Here is an 18,623-nt window from a genome sequence, read left to right as displayed (position 1 = left end):
AAAAACGGGTCTACAGGTACTTGCGTAACTGTTGTAATGGATGTCTTTCAAGATTTATCCAAGTTTTAGGCCTAATTGTTCGTATGTGACAGCATTCATTAGATTCGACTGTCATATGAAATATGCCTAGATAGTTGTCAACAGCATGATAGCCTTCATTTATGCCAAATGCAAACAACAAAGCGGGTAAATTGCGCCCTCATAGCCCCCATACCAAGTTGGTTCAATTGAAATATAAACAAAACACATTCTTAGTCTTGAAATGCAATCAGTTTGAAATTGGTTCTTCAGTGGCCTATAAAGGACAATGTTTTTTGAATAAGCTCTGTGACAATAGGCCTACTAAGCTAACCCCTCGGTCTTTGTGCCACATTCAGCTTTCAGTTAGGCTACCAAGTATTCGGAATTAATTTATGGTAGCAAAGTAGGAAACTGACAACAAATTCCAGATAACTTTTGTGAAATAAACAGCCTAGGCCTGTATTATTTTCCTATGAGCCTAAAGCCCAGTAAGTTGCTTCTCCACCGTGTTCGCTCTGTTCTTGGAGTAAAAGTTTAAAAACATAAATCGAGGCGTTTTTATGAGTCCAAAAACACTGCACTCCGTTGTTGCGTCTGCGCTTGCTTGTGTCTTGTACTGTATATGCAACGAGTCGAATTCCGTAGCGCAGCCTGTGACCAGAGTCATTTCCCGTCCCCGGGGCGAGGGGAGGACTTTAGTTCGGACTCGTTTAAGTTAAGGCGACAGAACACGTCAAGTTGCCAACATGACAAGACTATATGGTGTACAAGAAAACAGACCTTGCATCATCCAATGTGGGACAGAAGCCTCAGACACGTTTACTTAGGCTTACATTATCCTGCAGGACACCTACACCCGTCTCAATGTGCTCGATCACCGAGCCCGTTATAACAATTCATTTTAAGCATGATTTCCGCATTCTATCCATGAAGTCGCCCATAAATGGAAAACCATACAGCCCACCACACCATCATCCACTCGCTGAAATGCGCAGTGAAATTACACAGATGACCTCCACAAGCGTTTATCTGCAAAGTCGTTCCACAAGGTATATGGGATGGTGTCAAAAATGGGCGAGGCACTAAATTAAGACTGAATCTTTATTTTTATATATAGAAAAAGGCCTATAGGCCGATTCCCACAGAGACTCAACTAATTTGTTTATGCCAGGCCATTCATTTGAAACATGAGAATTAGATTAGCCTACATCTTTATCACACACGCGCTACACGCTATTTTTTTATTTGACATTTTCCTTTAAATTTAGCTGACTGACTGAAAAAAAGGTTAGCTGGAAAGTCCCGTGAAAACGTTGGATCTCTCATTATGACTTACTAAGAGTTTGGATGAACGGTAAAACATGTAGGCTTAATCAACACCAATGAATACATTTCCGTTACCAAACCATCCAATATTACACCATCAATAGGCTACAATCTTTCTATAGAAACGGGTGTAGGCTAGACTAGGTTTATACAAAGCCTACGTGAAACATTAATTCTACTAGGTTATTAACACATCTCTCTCAGTACACCAAAACATTGGCAAGCAACTAAATATTCCACTTAAATACGCAGTTCTTTGTAGAAGCCCTTATCAGATGGCCAAGTCTCCATATCGTCAGAGCGACGCCGAACAAGATCGAGTCTTCAGACTGGAGCAAGACAGAAAAGCAAACAAAACGAAACATGGAAAGGAAAACAAAGGCACAAACATCCACAAAAAAATATCTTAGCCTACCTGATAAAAATTCCAGAATAATTTCTCTAAATTCGATTGTCCTTGGCCAAAACACAAGATGTCCAGTTGGAACTTTTTGGCCGTGTTCTCTAGGCTCCACGAGTCAGTCAAAACGACCCAACGAGAGTTCGTGCGTCGGGGGTTAATATTACTTTTGTAATTTACCTTTACAGCAAATAGGGGTGACAATGTTGTGCTTGTTAAATGACATGTAGGTAAATTTAGATTACGAAAACATCCTTAGTCTTTATACATTTCCAGTTGGTAAAAATCCGGGAAAGACGAGTAGGCGACAATGAACGACCACATCCACGGAGTCGCAGTGATACGCTACGCTTCTGCCCCCAGTAAATATATCCATTAGTAAAAAGACACCAAGTGAATCGTTGTCGTGAATGTTTCAAGGAGCACAGGTGACAACAACGGTCGTAGGTCTCAATAAACAATAAACTAATTCAGTCTGGTTATGCATTGCAGCGCCATGTTGAGCTCGCCATACAGCACACACGCCACCTCAAAAATATGGCGAGAATTTCCGTTTTCAACAAATAAAGAATGCTAACAGTGCCCATTATCTTCAGTGAGAGGCTATGGTGTTTCTGTCAATGTTCCCATTAGTTTTTATTTCGTCCTAGTTTTACTGTTCCGTTTTCTTCCGTACGGCACTATTCAGAGCACTCACAACTACCGCCTCCAGACGTACAGCGGAGAATGAGTGCCTGCGCCTTGGTTCCAGTCGCAGACTCTACCCAGAAGGCCAATCGGGGAACCGCAATTACCATAAACCTCCAGCACGCTTCGCTCCACCAGCGCTCTCCACAGCGAAAACAAAGGGAGGGAGGGAGGGCGGGCGAAAGAGTCCGCCAGCAAGCGAGGGAGATATTGAAGGTAAATAGGTTACTGTGCATATTAGTTTTTTTTCTTCCTGGGCAATAGATTATGCTATATGCCTACATTAATTTTTTTGCTCTCAGTGTTGGGTATGGCATATTGTCAAGTCTATGTCCCATTCCAGGGATATATCATATTATAAAATGTTCTATCCCAATTATACTGTATCATTTGTATACTTCTACTTTGAAGAAAGCAACAAACAGAAGACTTCATTCTCGAATTTACCCTACACTCTTAGAAAAAAAGGTTCTGGATAGAACCAAAAAGGGTTCTATGCTTGCTTCATATATGGTACCTCTTATCGTTCTATATAGAACCCGAAATTGGTTCCATATAGAACAGTATATGAAACCCAATGGTTCTATATTACCCAATTTTGGTTCAGGAAGAAGAACCCTACTAAAGGGTTTTATATAGATCCAGAACCTTTTTTTCTAAGAGTGTAGGGTAAATTCGAGTATGAAGTCTTCTGTTTGTTGCTTTCTTCAAAGTAGAAGTACACAAATGATACAGTATAATTGGGATTGAAAATGTTATAACATTATCTATATCATTGGGACATAGACTGGACAATACGCCATACCCAACACTGACAGCAAAACATATATTTAGGTATATAGCATAATCTATTGCACAGGTCTATAACCACAGATCTAGGATCACCTGACCCCAAATCAATCCTAAATCTAAGGAATAGAATAGAATGGAAACAGACTAGAGAGATATACAATACTTGGCGCGGTATCATGAGAAAAACTACCCATTTCGTTTAAAACTGTGAAAACGGAAGCATCATAATAGCTCAAACCGGGTCCGCGTAATTGGATTGCCGTTATTAATGACAGACAACTCTCCCCCTACAGTCCCATGGGAACTAACCCGTGGGGTTATGCCGCTTCATTGCGCTCTGCACCGCGGTGGGTTTCGATGAATGCACACACAGTAAAGGCATTACATGCGATCGATACGCAGTGGGGAAACGGTTGTTGAATAGATAACGGTTTCTTTCTAAAGGAATTTCTAAAAAAGCGTTTTTTTCTGCCGCTACATAGGCCTAACTAAGAATTACTGTCAACCGAATATGAGGCAACATTGCAATTAGTTGGCCTATGAAGTTAAATCCAAACGTGTCAAATGTTATTAGATTAAATTGTTGACTATAATGAAGTACCTGGAGATCGGACATGTTTCATTTATTCTGAGAATGGAAAAAAAGGAAAAAAAGTTGGCAAAGCCCTTGTCAGCAATACTCAGCATCAAAGCCAAACTTGCTATTGACAGTGAGTGCATTTGTAGATTTCTTGTGAACATGCCCTCTGGACCTTTTATGGCACATAGGCTACAGGTCTGGAACCATGTGGCACTGGCAGTGCGCTCGACACACAGGCCTGTGGTCGCTTGCTCAAGTTCCATTAAAGCTGTTTCTCCTCAGGTACTGTAGGTTTAGGCCTATGGGCTTTATAAATCACGCCAGAAAAACGGTGGGGTAACGGGGTGTGTGTCTTTTACATACCAAGGCGAGGCTGTGTATCTTATTTGTCAGTGCATTTGTAATGGCCTACGCATTAAGATTCGTGCGTCATTATCCTAATGGTTTGTGTCAGACGCTTGTTGATTCTTTCCAATCAACACCCAATGAAGGAACAATGACCTGTAGGCTGTCCATGTATTTAGCTCTGGTTACATGTAGGCCTACATGTGTGAGCGCTATCAAAATGGAATATTCCCTTTTTATCAGCTGGTGCTCCCTAAAATACTGAGATGACACTGGACCAACATCAAGCGCATGGTAGTGGTAATGCGGTTTGGCACTTCGAGACAGATGGACGCCTTGCAATGGAAAACCGGTCACAACCCAACACCAGGTTCAAGCGAGCCCGTAATGGTGTAAACCATCTGTGATGGTGCATTACTGCCACCGTCTGGACAGTTGTGTTCATTAAGATTTGGCACACGAATAAAAGAGCGCAACACAGTCTTACCCAGTGTAGTGGCACTGTTATTACACCGTATCAACATTGTATAAACACTTGCCCCCAAACCCCGATTCGCCAAAACACGTGTAAATATTGGACTATAAAGTGTGCCTTCCTGTATTATACTTATGCTACGATGTTTATTCTATTCAACTGAGCCATTTACTTCATGTTGTTATTCTTGTATTTTCTTATTTCTTATTGTTTTGCATTGTCGAGAAGGAACCTGCAAGTAATCATTTCGTTGGACAGTGTATACTAAGTGTATCCGTACACGAGTCTAATAAAACTTGAAACAAGTGGCCTAACTGGCCCTTATTCATAAATTGTCTTAGTGCTGATCTATGATAAGTTTTAGCTTTTGGATGATAATGAACAAGATTACATGGACAGGGAGGACCTGATCCTAGATCAGCACTGATATGCTTTATGAATATGGCCCCTGGAGAGCAGTGGAAAGGGAGAACCCCTAAAGACCCAAGACAGTGACTGATGGGAAGATGTCACAGGGGTTATTTGGAAGAAGCCCAGTAGTGTCCCTGTAGATAGATGGAGCCATTTTCCTGATACATAGAAACAAGTCTGAAACCTATCCCTAGGCAACACAATGGTCTGCTTTCAATGAAGGACTCTTTTGGCATAGAGGAAATACGTAGTTCCTCTTTGCCAAAAAGGTCCATCGTTGAAACCAGACTCTAGTCACTGTGTTGCCGAGGGTCGGTTTCAAAGACTATGTAGACCCCATAGCACCAGGCAGTGTCACACCTTACCCTGCCATAACACTGGGTAACTGAAGTGTCATCAAGGATGCACCATTTGAGGAGTTCTGTTAAGATGAGGGTGGGGGTCAATTCCATTCCATTTCAGAAAGTAAACCAAATTCCAATTCCAGATTTTCCTAATTGAAAAGCATAGAAGATAATAGGAATTTCAGTGCACTTCCTGAATTGACTGGAATCTAAATGGAATTGACCCCAACCCTGGTGAATATTGCGTTAATGGTCCAAAAGCTACGGCTAAATCATTCTGCATGATTTACTCTACACATCCAATAGTGTTCATATCTACATGGTAGGCCTGTGTTTCTTTGAGTTTAAGACCATGTTGTTAGGAAATCATTTATTATGAAAGTGTATTGCAACAGACAACCTCTTGCCAGACTAATTCTTTCACAAACATCACTGGAAGAAATACTGTTATTAAACCACAGTCTGTGACCATTTACATGAGCTGTTTGTGTAGTGGTGTGGTGTGTTACTTTCCACTGTGTAAGATCTTTCTGACAACTGCTGCTCTACTTTACCCTCAACTGAGTGGGCCATGAGTCATACCTTTTGTTCCTGTGATCTTCACTGCAATTTCCTTGAACATTTCCACAGAAGTCACAGCTTTAGAACAAAAAGGAAGTTAAGCAGCTGATTACTGTAATCATGACATTTTACTAGAAGATAGTTACACTAATGGATTGACCGTTCATGTATACAATAACACACTAGTCCAGTGTTTCCCAAACTCGGGACCCCAAGGGGTGCTGTCACGGCTGTTGCATGAAGTAGACCAAGGTGCAGCGTGGTGAGCGTACATATTCCTTTATTTAAGTGAATAACGCCGACAAAACAATAAACACTACAAAACAAACCGTGAAGCTAAAGGCTATGTGCCATAAACAAAGTCAACTTCCCACAAAGACAGGTGGGAAAAAGGGCTACTTAAAACCTGTCTAGGACAGGGGTTCCGCTAGCGGAACTCCGCCCACATTCCACTGAAAAGGCAGCGCGCGAAATTCAAAAAATATTTTGTAGAAATATTAAACTTTCACACATTAACAATTCCAATACAGCAAATGAAAGATAAACATCTTGTGAATCCAGCCAACATGTCCGATTTTTAAAATTTTTTACAGCGAAAACACCACGTATATTTATGTTAGCTCACCACCAAATACAAAAAAGCACAGACATTTCTTTCACAGCACAGGTAGCTTGCACAAAACCAACCAAACTAACCAAGAACCAACCAAACTAACCAAGAAACAACTTCATCAGATGACAGTCTTATAACATGTTATACAATAAATCTATGTTTTGTTCGAAACATTTGCATATTTGAGGTATAAATCATAGTTTTACATTGCAGCTACCATCACAAATAGCACCGAAGCAGCCAGAGTAATTACAGAGACCAACGTGAAATACCTAAATACTCATCATAAAACATTTATGAAAAATACATGGTGTACAGCAAATGAAAGACAAACATCTTGTGAATCCAGCCAATATTTCAGATTCTTTAATTGTTTTACAGCGAAAACACAATATAGCATTATATTAGCTTACCACAATAGCCAAAAACACAACCCATTTATCAGCAGCAAAAGTTAGCGATCGTAAAAAAACAGCAAAAGATATATAATTTTTCACTAACCTTGATAAGCTTCATCAGATGACAGTCCTATAACATCAGGTTATACAATACACTTATGTTTTGTTCGAAAATGTGCATATTTAAAGCTGCAAACCGTGGTTATACATTGTGAATATGTAGCATCGATTCACCAAATTGTCCGGAGATATTTTGGACACTCACCTATTCTGACCAAATAACTCATAATAAACTTTACTAAAAAATACATGTTGTACAGCAAATGATAGATACACTAGTTCTTAATGCAATCGCCGTGTTAGAATTCTAAAAATAACTTTAGTACGACAAACAGCTTACGTTATAGCGAGACAGCGCCCAAAATCTGGGCGGAAAATAATAGTAAACATTTTCGACAGAAATACGAAATAACATCATAAATGGGTCCTACTTTTGGTGAGCTTCCATCAGAATCTTGTACAAGGGGTCCTTTGTCCAGAATAATCGTTGTTTGGATTTAGAATGTCCTCTTCGTCTGTTGAATTAGCAACCAAAACTAGCCAAGTGGCGCGAAGCTGTCCATCGTCACCAAACGCAGAGAACGGAACACGCCAAAACTCCCGAAAAAAGTTCAATAATCTGATAAAACTATATTGAAAAAACATATTTTACGATGATATTATCACATTTATCAAATAAAATCAAAGCCGGAGATATTAGACGTCTATAACGACAGCTTTTCAGAAGCAAATGCTGATGTCCTTTCCGCGTCTTCCTGAACAAAGGAAATTGGGGTCATGTCATTCCAAGACCTCTCTTTTGACCATAGATATACCTAGATTCCCCATTTCACCTCTCACTGCCTATTGACATCTAGTGGAAGGCGTATGAAGTGCATGTATAGTCATAAATTTCAAGCAAATTATTAGGGAGGCCCTGGAACACAGCCTCGATTTCAGATTTTTCACTTTCTGACAGGAAGTTTGCTGCAAAATGAGTTCTGTTTTACTCACAGATATAATTCAAACAGTTTTAGAAACTTGAGAGTGTTTTCTATCCAATAGTAATAATAATATGCATATTGTACGAGCAAGAATAGAGTACGAGGCCGTTTAAATTGGGCACGATTTTTCCCCAAAGTGAAAATAGCGCCCTCTATCCTCAACAGGCTAAGTATGGTTCTCAATCAGAGACAACGATAGACAGCTGTCCCTGATTGAGAACCCTACCCGGCCAAAACATAGAAATACAAATAATAGAACATAGAATACCCACCCCAACTCACACCCTGACCAAACAAAATAGAGACATAAAAAGGATCTCTAAGGTCAGGGCGTGACAGGTGCACGTTTTGGTTTTTGCCCTAACACTGCACAGCTGATTCAAATGATAAAATATTGATAATTAGTTGATTATTTGAATCAGCTGTGTAGTGCTAGGTCAAAAACCAAAACGTGCACCCTTTGGGGTCCAGAGTACCAAGTTTGGGAAACACTGCAGTAGACCTACATCATGCATGTATTTTAGTACAAATAAATGTCAAAGTATGGGGAAATAAAGAAACACGTATTTATTAATTACTGACTAGCGGTAGAAAGTGGTGATAGGATACAGGCATATTCACAAGAGTATTTTAGTAATTGTTCACTGTAACATTGTCACATGACTTGTATCATTCTACAGGAAGTGATTCTAAGAATACAGTATACCTATTGCAGAAGTTGAAGTTGTGGAAGCATGCACTATACTGCAATTGTAATTATTGATACAAGTTCGGGATGGAATCTTCTTGGTGGTGCTGTGATCTGTGTCACTGATTTCTGTCAAAACAACAATGCAATTAATCTTTTAAAAAGACCATACCTACAGTTAAAGTTACGTCATGATATGTTGTATGGTTTTCAGTATTTGATACTGTTAAGTTTAATCAATTTGTGAGGGAGAATGCTGCAACTGTTCAGGTGATGTACAACAAGTCTCTTACCTCTGGTCTGCATCTTGAGGTGGTCTTAGTTTTATGAGACAGTTTCTGTTCTGACATGCCAAGGCCACGATATGTACTGAAATATACACCAACAATATAGGATATGTCAATATCAACATTACACAAGCAACATTGGCTACTCAGCAAACAACATTTAAATGTTAAACGATTTCAAACTTTTACATTTTGATATTATCTAGTATTTCCATTTACACACCCAGGATCATAACGATCAGAATAACATTCAGAACACTGTAAATAGACAGAAGACAGTTCTCCCATGATGACCTGCAGTTGGAGGTCTGGTTTGGATAGTCTGTGGAAAAAAAGATAAATATCGCACAGCCAATGTAAAATGTCCTGAGTTATTCTCAACCACATCTAAAACTGAAAAACAGTATTTTCCATTATTGGGAACATACCCAAAAGGTAGCTCATATGTACACCATACATATCTGTACACCATACATATTCATCATTGAATGAAATGTGCCCTTACCAGCGGTCATGAGTCTGGTGCCATTGCTAAATAGGAGACTCTGGTCTTCTTTCTTTGCACAGTAGAACACTCCACAATCATCTACTGTTACATTCTGTATGAACAAACTATTTCCTGTTTCTAATGAATATTTCTTTCTATAATTATTATTGTAATAAAAAGCAGCAGGACTACTACTAGTGAAAGAGCGGAGTATGGCCAGTGGAGGCTGTGGTTGGTGCTGTATGTACCAGTATGCACTTTCTATGTTAAGAGAACAGTTTATGGTTGTATTCTGTCCAAGTTCCACCAGTGTCTCTGTCAAGCCATCAGCTCCTAGACAGCATATAAAGAGACCTAGAAACAAACAGGTAATTACACATTTGACTCGTAAGTTATTAATTGTAGTAACAAAATAATTGTCTTACACAACAGATGTCCCACAACTCTCAGCATCGTCTCAAATGTGTGGTGGTGATTGGGTTGTTGTCCTGCTTGTGTAGCAGTTGCCTGTTTGAGTGTTCTTTGCTGCTGTACAGACAAACCACAACATTGTTTTATAGGGTGCTTGAGGTCAGACCAATCATATTCAAGTCCACTTGACTTTGCCTTATATAGGCATACTCCTTGTAGGTATGCAATATTTACTATCACAAGTTTGAAATTCAATCAAATAATTTTAATTCAAGTCCTGAATTTAATAGCAATATATTTCATTGACCCCACCACCACCACAACCACAACCACCACCTTCAAACAGTAGCCATGTCTAGATTGTCAGTTAACTTTCAATTTCAACTTACATTACTAGTGGATCACCGTACAAGACACTACAAGTAGTCATAGTACACTTCAATCTGTCTGGTCCGTCATGACATCTCACGTCAGAGTCAGGTCGAGTCCGTGTATGTGTCATTTTGAATATTTAACTTTTTTGATTTACATTGACTGTGTCAAGTGAGAATGTGTATTTAATATGTCTGGAGTAGATTGACCTCAAGAGACACATGTAAGAAGGGGTGTGTTATAATGAGGCTCTGTTGGCTGTCAGGGACAAAGTGGAGTTTTTATTATTTCTTCTACACTCCTCTTCTGCTCATCCCTCAACCGATTTCAGTGCAGCCGTAATCAACACAACATCTGACAAAAGAGGATGTGGTGATTGGCGTCAACTCTGCAGAAAGTTAAAAATAAGACGTTCATTTTTCTCTTGTCAATACAGCACTAATGTCAGAGGAAGGCTCAAAACATCACTGGGGCCAAGCTTCCTGCAATCCAGGACCTACATACTAGGCTGTTTCAGAGGAAGGCCCAAAACATCACTGGGGCCAAGCTTCCTGCAATCCAGGACCTACATACTAGGCTGTTTCAGAGGAAGGCCCAAAACATCACTGGGTTCAAGCTTCCTGCAATCCAGGACCTACATACTAGGCTGTTTCAGAGGAAGGCCCAAAACATCACTGGGTTCAAGCTTCCTGCAATCCAGGACATAGATACTAGACGGTGTCAGAAGAAGGCCCAATACATCACTGGGGCTAAGCTTCCTGCCGTGCAGGACCTATATACTAGGCAGTGTCAGAGGAAGGCCCAAACATTACTGGGGCCAAGCTTCCTGCCATCCAGGACCTATATACTAAGAGGTGTCAGAAGAAGGCCCAATACATCACTGCGGGCAAGCTTCCTGCTATCCAGGACCTATATACTAGGCGATGTCAGAGGAAGGACCAAAACATCGATGAGGCCAGGCTTCCTACCATTCAGGACCTATATACTAAGAGGTGTCAGAAGAAAGGCCCAATACATCACTGCGGCCAAGCTTCCTGCTATCCAGGACCTATATACTAGGCGATGTCAGAGGAAGGACCAAAACATCGATGAGGCCAGGCTTCCTACCATCCAGGACCTATATACTAGGCGGTGTCAGAGGAAGGCCCAATACATCACTGGGGCCAAGCTTCCTGCAATCCAGGACCTATATACTAGGCGGTGTCAGAGGAAGGCCCAATACATCACTGGGGCTAAGCTTTCTGCAATCCAGGACCTATATATTAGACGGTGTCAGAGGAAGGCCCAATACATCACTGGGGCTAAGCTTTCTGCAATCCAGGACCTATATATTAGACGGTGTCAGAGGAAGGCCAATGTAAATAGTCCAGGTGACCATTTGATTAAATGTTCAGCAGTCTCATGGCTTGGGGTTAGAAGCTGTTCAGGAGCCTTTAGGACATAAACCTGACCCTTCTTTTTCAAGAAGGGTCAACACTGCAAATATTGACTCTTTGCATCGACTTCATGTAATTGTCAATAAAAGCCTTTGACACTTATGAAATGCTTGTAATTATACTTCAGTATTCCATAGTAATATCTGACAAAAATATCTAAAGACACTGAAGCAGCAAACTTTGTGGAAATTAATATTTGTGTCATTCTCAAAACTTTTGGCCACGACTGTACACCTAGTAAACTGAACAAAAATGAAAAACAAATGGGATTTTCAAGGTTCTGAATCTGGCGGGTGTAAGGCTGCCCCCCAACTTCCTCTTATCAACTGCATGCAAGAGGGTTCATGGTCTGCTCTGGAATTGATTCTCTTTGTTGATCTCACCATCCCCCATTCTTTCACACCTCTGGTTAGAAGAAGTTCTGTTTTTACATCCTGTAGGTCTGATGTGAATTTTGTGAATTTTTATTAGGATCCCCATTAGCTAACACCATAACGTTAGCTCATCTTCCTGGGGTCCAACACCAATTAATAAGACATTACAAACAATTACAAATGAAGACTTTACAAACATTTAACAAGTAGACAATACAGACAATTAAAATACCTGACAGGAAACACATTAAACCTTCAGTTGATACTTTCTATTTCCTGTCCAGTCATATGGTCTATGGCATTAGAGTTCTTTCTATTTCCTGTCCAGTCATATGGTCTATGGCATTAGAGTTCTTTCTATTTCCTGTCCAGTCATATGGTCTATGGCATTAGAGTTATTTCTATTTCCTGTCCAGTCATATGGTCTATGGCATTAGAGTTCTTTCTATTTCCTGTCCAGTCATATGATCTATGGCATTAGAGTTCTTTCTATTTCCTGTCCAGTCATATGGTCTATGGCATTAGAGTTCTTTCTATTTCCTGTCCAGTCATATGATCTATGGCATTAGAGTTCTTTCTATTTCCTGTCCAGTCATATGGTCTATGGCATTAGAGTTCTTTTATTTTTTTTCCTTGAAGGTGGATTTACACTTTGCCTGAGAAATATGGATTGTTAACGAGTTCCATTCAGCTATACTCTATATAAAACTGTAGATTTAAGGCGATTTGTCCTTGGCTTGGGTTGTCTTAGATGTCCTGAATTTGCCTGTCTGGTTTTGAGGTTATGCATGTTGCTACTATGTACTAACTGGCCTAAAAAATAATTTTTATATATATATATATATAACAATCCTGAAGAAAATCAGAAGACTGGATAGTAATTTGTTTTCAACGTGAAGCCATGAGAGAGTCTGACGCATTTGAATAATATTCATACGGATAGAGAAATGAAGAGCAAATAGTTTCCAAATGCGCTCTCCAAGGCATGATCAGAAAGGGTGTGCCAATCTGATTGTTTGTTAACTCAATAGTAATGCTATTGGTCAACAACTCAGATTTGGAATCTAAACATGGTTAAATGGTTATAAAAGGGTCTTAGATTCATTGTCTCTTTCTGTTTGTTCCTGACCAGCTGTGGTGAGATACTCTCTTTTTGTCTCTCTCCACCCCAGGGACTCTTGGGCCATGACCTTTCAGGCTATGACCTCTCTTTCACTTCCTCTCTGATCATGCCTTGTACAGTCCATTCTGAAAGTATTCAGACCCCTTGACTTTTTCCAAATTTTGTTACGTTAGTCTTATTCTAAAATGTATTTAATTTATTTTTTAAATCGATTTTTTCCTCATCAACCTACACACAATACCCCATAATGACAAAGCAAGAACATGTTTTTAGAGATTTTTGTAAATGTATTACAAATAAAAAACAGAAATACCTTATTTAAGTATTCAGACCCTTTGCTATGGGACTTAAAGTTGAGCTCAGATATTTGTATTTGTTTAATTAGCTGCTGCCAAAAATTTAGACAGGTGCATCCTGTTTCCATTGATCATCCTTCAGATGTTTCTACAACTTGATTGGAGTCCACCTGTGGTAAATTCGATTGGACATGATTTGGAAAGGCACACACCTGTCTATATAAGATCTCGCAGTTGACAGTGCATGTCAGAGTAAAAACCAAGTCATGAGGTCAAAGGAATTGTCCGTAGAGCTCCGAACCAGGATTGTGTCGAGGCACAAATCTTGGGAAGGGTACCAAAACATTTCTGCAGCATTGAAGGTCCCCAAGAACACAGTTGCCTCTGTCATTCTTAAATGGAAGAAGTTTGAAACCACCAAGACTCTTCTTAGAGCTGGCCGCCCGACCAAACTGAGCAATCGGGGGAGAAGGGCCTTGTTCAGGGAGGTGACCAAGAACCCGATGGTCACTCTGATAGAGCCCCAGAGTTCCTCTGTGGAGATGGATGAACCTTCCAGAAGGACAATCATCTCTGCAGCACTCCACCAATCAGCCCTTTATGGTAGAGTGGCCAGACGGAAGCCACTCCTCAGTAAAAGGCTCATGACAGCCCGCTTGGAGTTAGTCAAAAGGCACCTAAAGGACTCGGACCATGAGAAACAAGATTCTCTGGTCTGATGAAACCAAGATTGAACTCTTTGTCCTGATGCCAAGCGTCAAGTCCGGAGGAAAACTGGCACCATGCCTACAGCGAAGCATGGTGGTGGCAGTATCATGCTGTGGGGATGTTTTTCAGCGGCAGGGACTGGGAGACTAGTTAGGATCGAGTGAAAGATGAATAGAGAAAAGTACAGAGAGATCCTTGATGAAAACCTGCTCTAGAGCGCTCAGGACCTCAGACTGGTGCAAAAGTTTACCTTCCAACAGGACAACGACTCTAAGCACACAGCCAAGACAACGCAGAAGTGGTTTCGGGACAAGTCGGCCTCCTGAGTGCCGCAGTGGTCTAAGGCACTGCATCTCAGTGCTAGAATGTCACTACAGACCCTGGTTCGATCCCAGACTGTATCACAACCGGCCGTGAGTCCCGTAGGGCGGCGCACAATTGGCCTAGCGTCGTCCGGGTTAGGGGAGGGCTTAACTGACTTGCCTAGTTAAATTAAGGTTAAATAAATGCTTTTTTAAAGTATCTGAATGTCCTTGATTGGCCCAGCAAGAGCCCAGACTTGAACCCGATCGAACATCTCTGGAGAGACATGAAAATAGCTGTGCAGCGACACTCCCCATCTAACCTGACAGAGCTTGAGATGATCTGCAGAGAAGAATGGGAGAAACTCCCCAATACAGGTGTGCCAAGCTTGTAGCTTCATACCCAAGAGGACTCGAGGCTATAATCGCTGCCAAAGGTGCTTCAACAAAGTACTGAATAAAAGGTCTGATTACTTCTGTAAGTGGAATTTCAGTTATACTTTTTTTTTTAAATACATTTGCTACAATTTGTCATTAAGGGGTATTGTGTGTAAATTGATGAGGGAAATAAAAAACTATCAAACAAAGAACTTTCTTCTGAAACTCATCAGTCTATTCTTGTTCTGAGAAATTAAGGCTATTCCATGCGAGAAATTGCCAAGAAACTGAAGATCTCGTACAATGATCCTCTTAAGGATCGGCCCCTTAAAAAAATTTAAAAGTTGCCTAAAATGACATACCCAAATCTAACTGCCTGTAGCTCAGGCCCTGAAGCAAGGATATGCATATTCTTGGTACCATTTGAAAGGAAACACTTTGAAGTTTGTGGAAATATGAAATTAATGTAGGAGAATATAACACATTAGATCTGGTAAAAGATAATACAAAGAAAAAAAACTTTTTTTTGTTTTTTTTGTACCATCATCTTTGAAATGCAAGAGAAAGTCCATAATTTATTATTCCAGCCCAGGTGCAATTTAGATTTTGGCCACTAGATGGAGGCAGTGTATGTGCAAATTCTCAGACTGATCCAATGAACCATTGCATTTCTGTTATTTTTTTTAAATCAAGACTGCCCAAATGGGCCTAATTTGTTTATAACTTTTCATGTTCAAAACCGTGCACTCTCCTCGAACAATAGCATGGTATTCTTTCACTGTAATAGCTACTGTAAATTGGAGAGTGCATTTAGATTAACAAGAATTTAAGCTTTCTGCCAATATCAGATATGTCTATGTCCTGGGAAATATTCTTGTTACTTACAACCGCATGCTAATCCCATTAGCCTACGTTAGCTCAACCGTCCCGCTGGGGACCCACCAATCCTGAGTAATTAAGTTAATTTTTTTGTCTTTTACTTTCTGTTTTGTACACAAGCTTCAAACAGCTGAAAACACAATATTTTTGGTTATTGAAAATATATTTCACAGCGGTTTAGATGGTACAATGATTCTCTACATTCTCTATGCTTGTTTCGTCACATAAACTGAAATTAGGTGAACTACTCGAATTTTAGCAACCAGGAAATGGCTTAGCGATTTCTGCATAGTGGACCTTTAAGATTGATTTATAATTTGAAACTAACCAAACCTCTGTTCTGTCGAAGGAGTTGTATGGGTTCCTCTAGTGGCCAAAAGCCTTTGTTAGCATGGGCAGCGCCATTGAGGACTAACCATTTTGATTGAGTCGACTTCCAACTTCATTGGCTGATCCCTTCTGGTGGCACAGTTGGCATGACCTGATGACTCGGTTGGAGTCGTGACAGCCAGGTCATCAGGAGGGATCAGCCAATAGATTTTACTTGTGAAGGAGAAAATGTACAATTTCAAGATGGCGATGGCCTCAATGGCACTGCCCATGCTCTCACAGACGCCATCATTACACAGATACAGAGATGTTATGTCTATCCAAGTCTATGGTCCTGGTCCATCACCTTATGTAGTACTGCCCCCCAGTGGCAAGAAGTGACACCCTCGCAAAAAACTATAAGCCTACAACGCATAATGTCTCCAAGCCTCCCACAAACAGCCTGCTTTCTGTCCTCAACACTAACACTGAAACTAAATAGGATAAAAACAAAATATAATTGTTTTTATCAAACCAAATACAAACTAGTGAATTGAGTCTGAAAACTAACAAACTAATCTGAATCTCATCAAAATAAAGATAATATAAATAATAACTAATATTAAGTCACAAAACAATAATAACCTTGATGTCAACATTATTGGTGGTGGTACCAACTTTATCTCGTCATACTGAAAAACTATGTGGATATGAGTGAAAACCTCTATCATAAAGACCTAATATTGAGTTCCACCCCCTTTTGCCCTCAGAACAGCCTCAATTCGTTGGGGCATGGACTCTACAAGGTGTCTTAAGCATTCCACAGGGATGCTGGCTCATATTGACTCCAATGCTTCTCACAGCTGTGTCAAGTTGGCGGGATGTCCTTTGGGTGGTGAACCATTCTTGATACACACGAGAAACTCGCTCCACTGGGATTCTCTGCCTCTAACCCTATTACAGGGGCTGAGTCACTGGCTTACTGGTGCTCTTCCATGCCGTCCCTAGGAGGGATGCGTCACTTGAGTGGGTTGAGTCATTGACGTGATCTTCCTGTCCGGGTTGGCGCCCCCCCCTTGGGTTGTGCCATGGGGGAGATCTTTGTGGGCTATACTTGGCCTTGTCTCAGGATGGTAAGTTGGTGGTTGAAGATATCTCTCTAGTGGTGTGGGGGCTGTTCTTTGGCAAAGTGGGTGGGGTTATATCCTGCCTGTTTGGCCTTGTCCAGGCCTTGTCCAGTGTCTCCCGACCCCTCCTGTCTCAGCCTCCAGTATTTATGCTGCAATAGTTTATGTGTTGGGGGACTAGGGTCCGTCTGTTATATCTGGAGTATTTCTCCTGTCTTATCCGGTGTCCTGTGTGAATTTAACTTCTTTGGGCTGGGGGCAGTATTGAGTAGCTTGGATGAATAAGGTGCCCAGAGTAAACTGTCTGCTACTCAGGCCCAGTTACTAATATATGCATATTATTAGTATATTTGGATAGAAAACACTCTGAAGTTTCTAAACCTGTTTGAATGATGTTTGTGAGTATAACAGAACTCATATGGCAGTCAAAAACCTGAGAAAAATCCAACCAGGAAGTGGGAAATCTGAGGTTTGTAGTTTTTCAACTCTTGGCCTATCGAATACACATTGTTTATGGGGTCAAATAGCACTTCCTAAGGCTTCCACTAGATGTCAACAGTCTTTAGAACCTTGTTTGATGCTTCTACTGTGAAGTGGGGGCGAATGAGAGGGGAATGAGTCAGAGGTTTGCCAGAGAGCCACGAGCTGGACACGCGCATTCATGTGAGAGTTAGCTTGAGTTCCATTACATTTCTACAGACAAAGGAATTCTCCTGTTGGAACATTATTGAAGATTTATGTTAAAAACATCCTAAAGATTGATTCTATACATCGTTTGACATGTTTCTACGGACTGTAACGCGCGAACAAAAAGGAGGTATTTGGACATAAATGATGGACATTATCAAACAAATCAAACATTTATTGTGGAACTGGGATTCCTGGGAGTGCATTCCGATGAAGATCATCAAAGGTAAGTGAATATTTATAATGCTATTTCTGACTTCTGTTGACTACACAACATGGCGGATATCTGTTTGGGTTGTTTTGGTCTCTGAGCTCCGTACTCAGATTATAGCATGGTGTGCTTTTTCCGTAAAGTTTTTTTGAAATCTGACACAGCGGTTGCATTAAGGAGAAGTGTATCTCTAATTCCGTGCATAATAGTTATATCTTTTATCAATGTTTATTATGAGTATTTCTGTAAATTGATGTGGCTCTCTGCAAAATCACCGGATGTTTTGGAACTACTGAACGTAACGCGCCAATGTAAACTGAGATTTTTTAATATAAATATGAACTTTATCAAACAAAACATACATGTATTGTGTAACATGAAGTCCTATGAGTGTCATCTGATAAAGATCATCAAAGGTTAGTGATTCATTTATCTCTATTTCTGCTTTTTGTGACTCCTCTCTTTGGCTGGAAAAATGGCTGTGTTTTTCTGTGACTTGGCTCTGACCTAACATAATCTTTTGGTTTGCTTTCGCTGTAAAGCCTTTTTGAA

General features: G+C 40.4%; 1 protein-coding gene and 1 long non-coding RNA gene across 6 annotated transcripts in view; both read right to left on the bottom strand.

Annotated features, from left to right (window-relative positions):
• bcor (BCL6 corepressor) overlaps nt 1-2,490 on the bottom strand; it is an 84,462-nt gene extending 81,972 nt beyond the window's left edge. For all 5 annotated transcript variants that reach the window (XM_071330319.1, XM_071330320.1, XM_071330322.1 and 2 more), the window contains exon 1: nt 1,763-2,490. The gene's annotated coding sequence lies outside the window, so the exon portion shown is untranslated. The remainder of the gene's footprint in view (nt 1-1,762) is intronic.
• Nucleotides 2,491-8,538: 6,048 nt separating this feature from the next.
• On the bottom strand, nt 8,539-9,979 carry LOC139532527 (uncharacterized). Its single transcript, XR_011666607.1, has 5 exons — nt 9,884-9,979; nt 9,477-9,812; nt 9,195-9,293; nt 8,978-9,053; nt 8,539-8,813 (listed from the first exon to the last, which is right to left on the bottom strand). It is a non-coding gene; the product is annotated as an uncharacterized lncRNA (long non-coding RNA).
• Between the last annotated feature and the right edge of the window lie 8,644 nt (nt 9,980-18,623).

The sequence above is a fragment of the Salvelinus alpinus genome, chromosome 10 (genome assembly GCF_045679555.1).
Source record: "Salvelinus alpinus chromosome 10, SLU_Salpinus.1, whole genome shotgun sequence".
Classification (NCBI taxonomy): domain Eukaryota; kingdom Metazoa; phylum Chordata; class Actinopteri; order Salmoniformes; family Salmonidae; genus Salvelinus; species Salvelinus alpinus.
The sequence above is the reverse complement of the archived record's forward strand: the minus strand, read 5'-3'. Positions and strand labels throughout refer to the sequence as shown.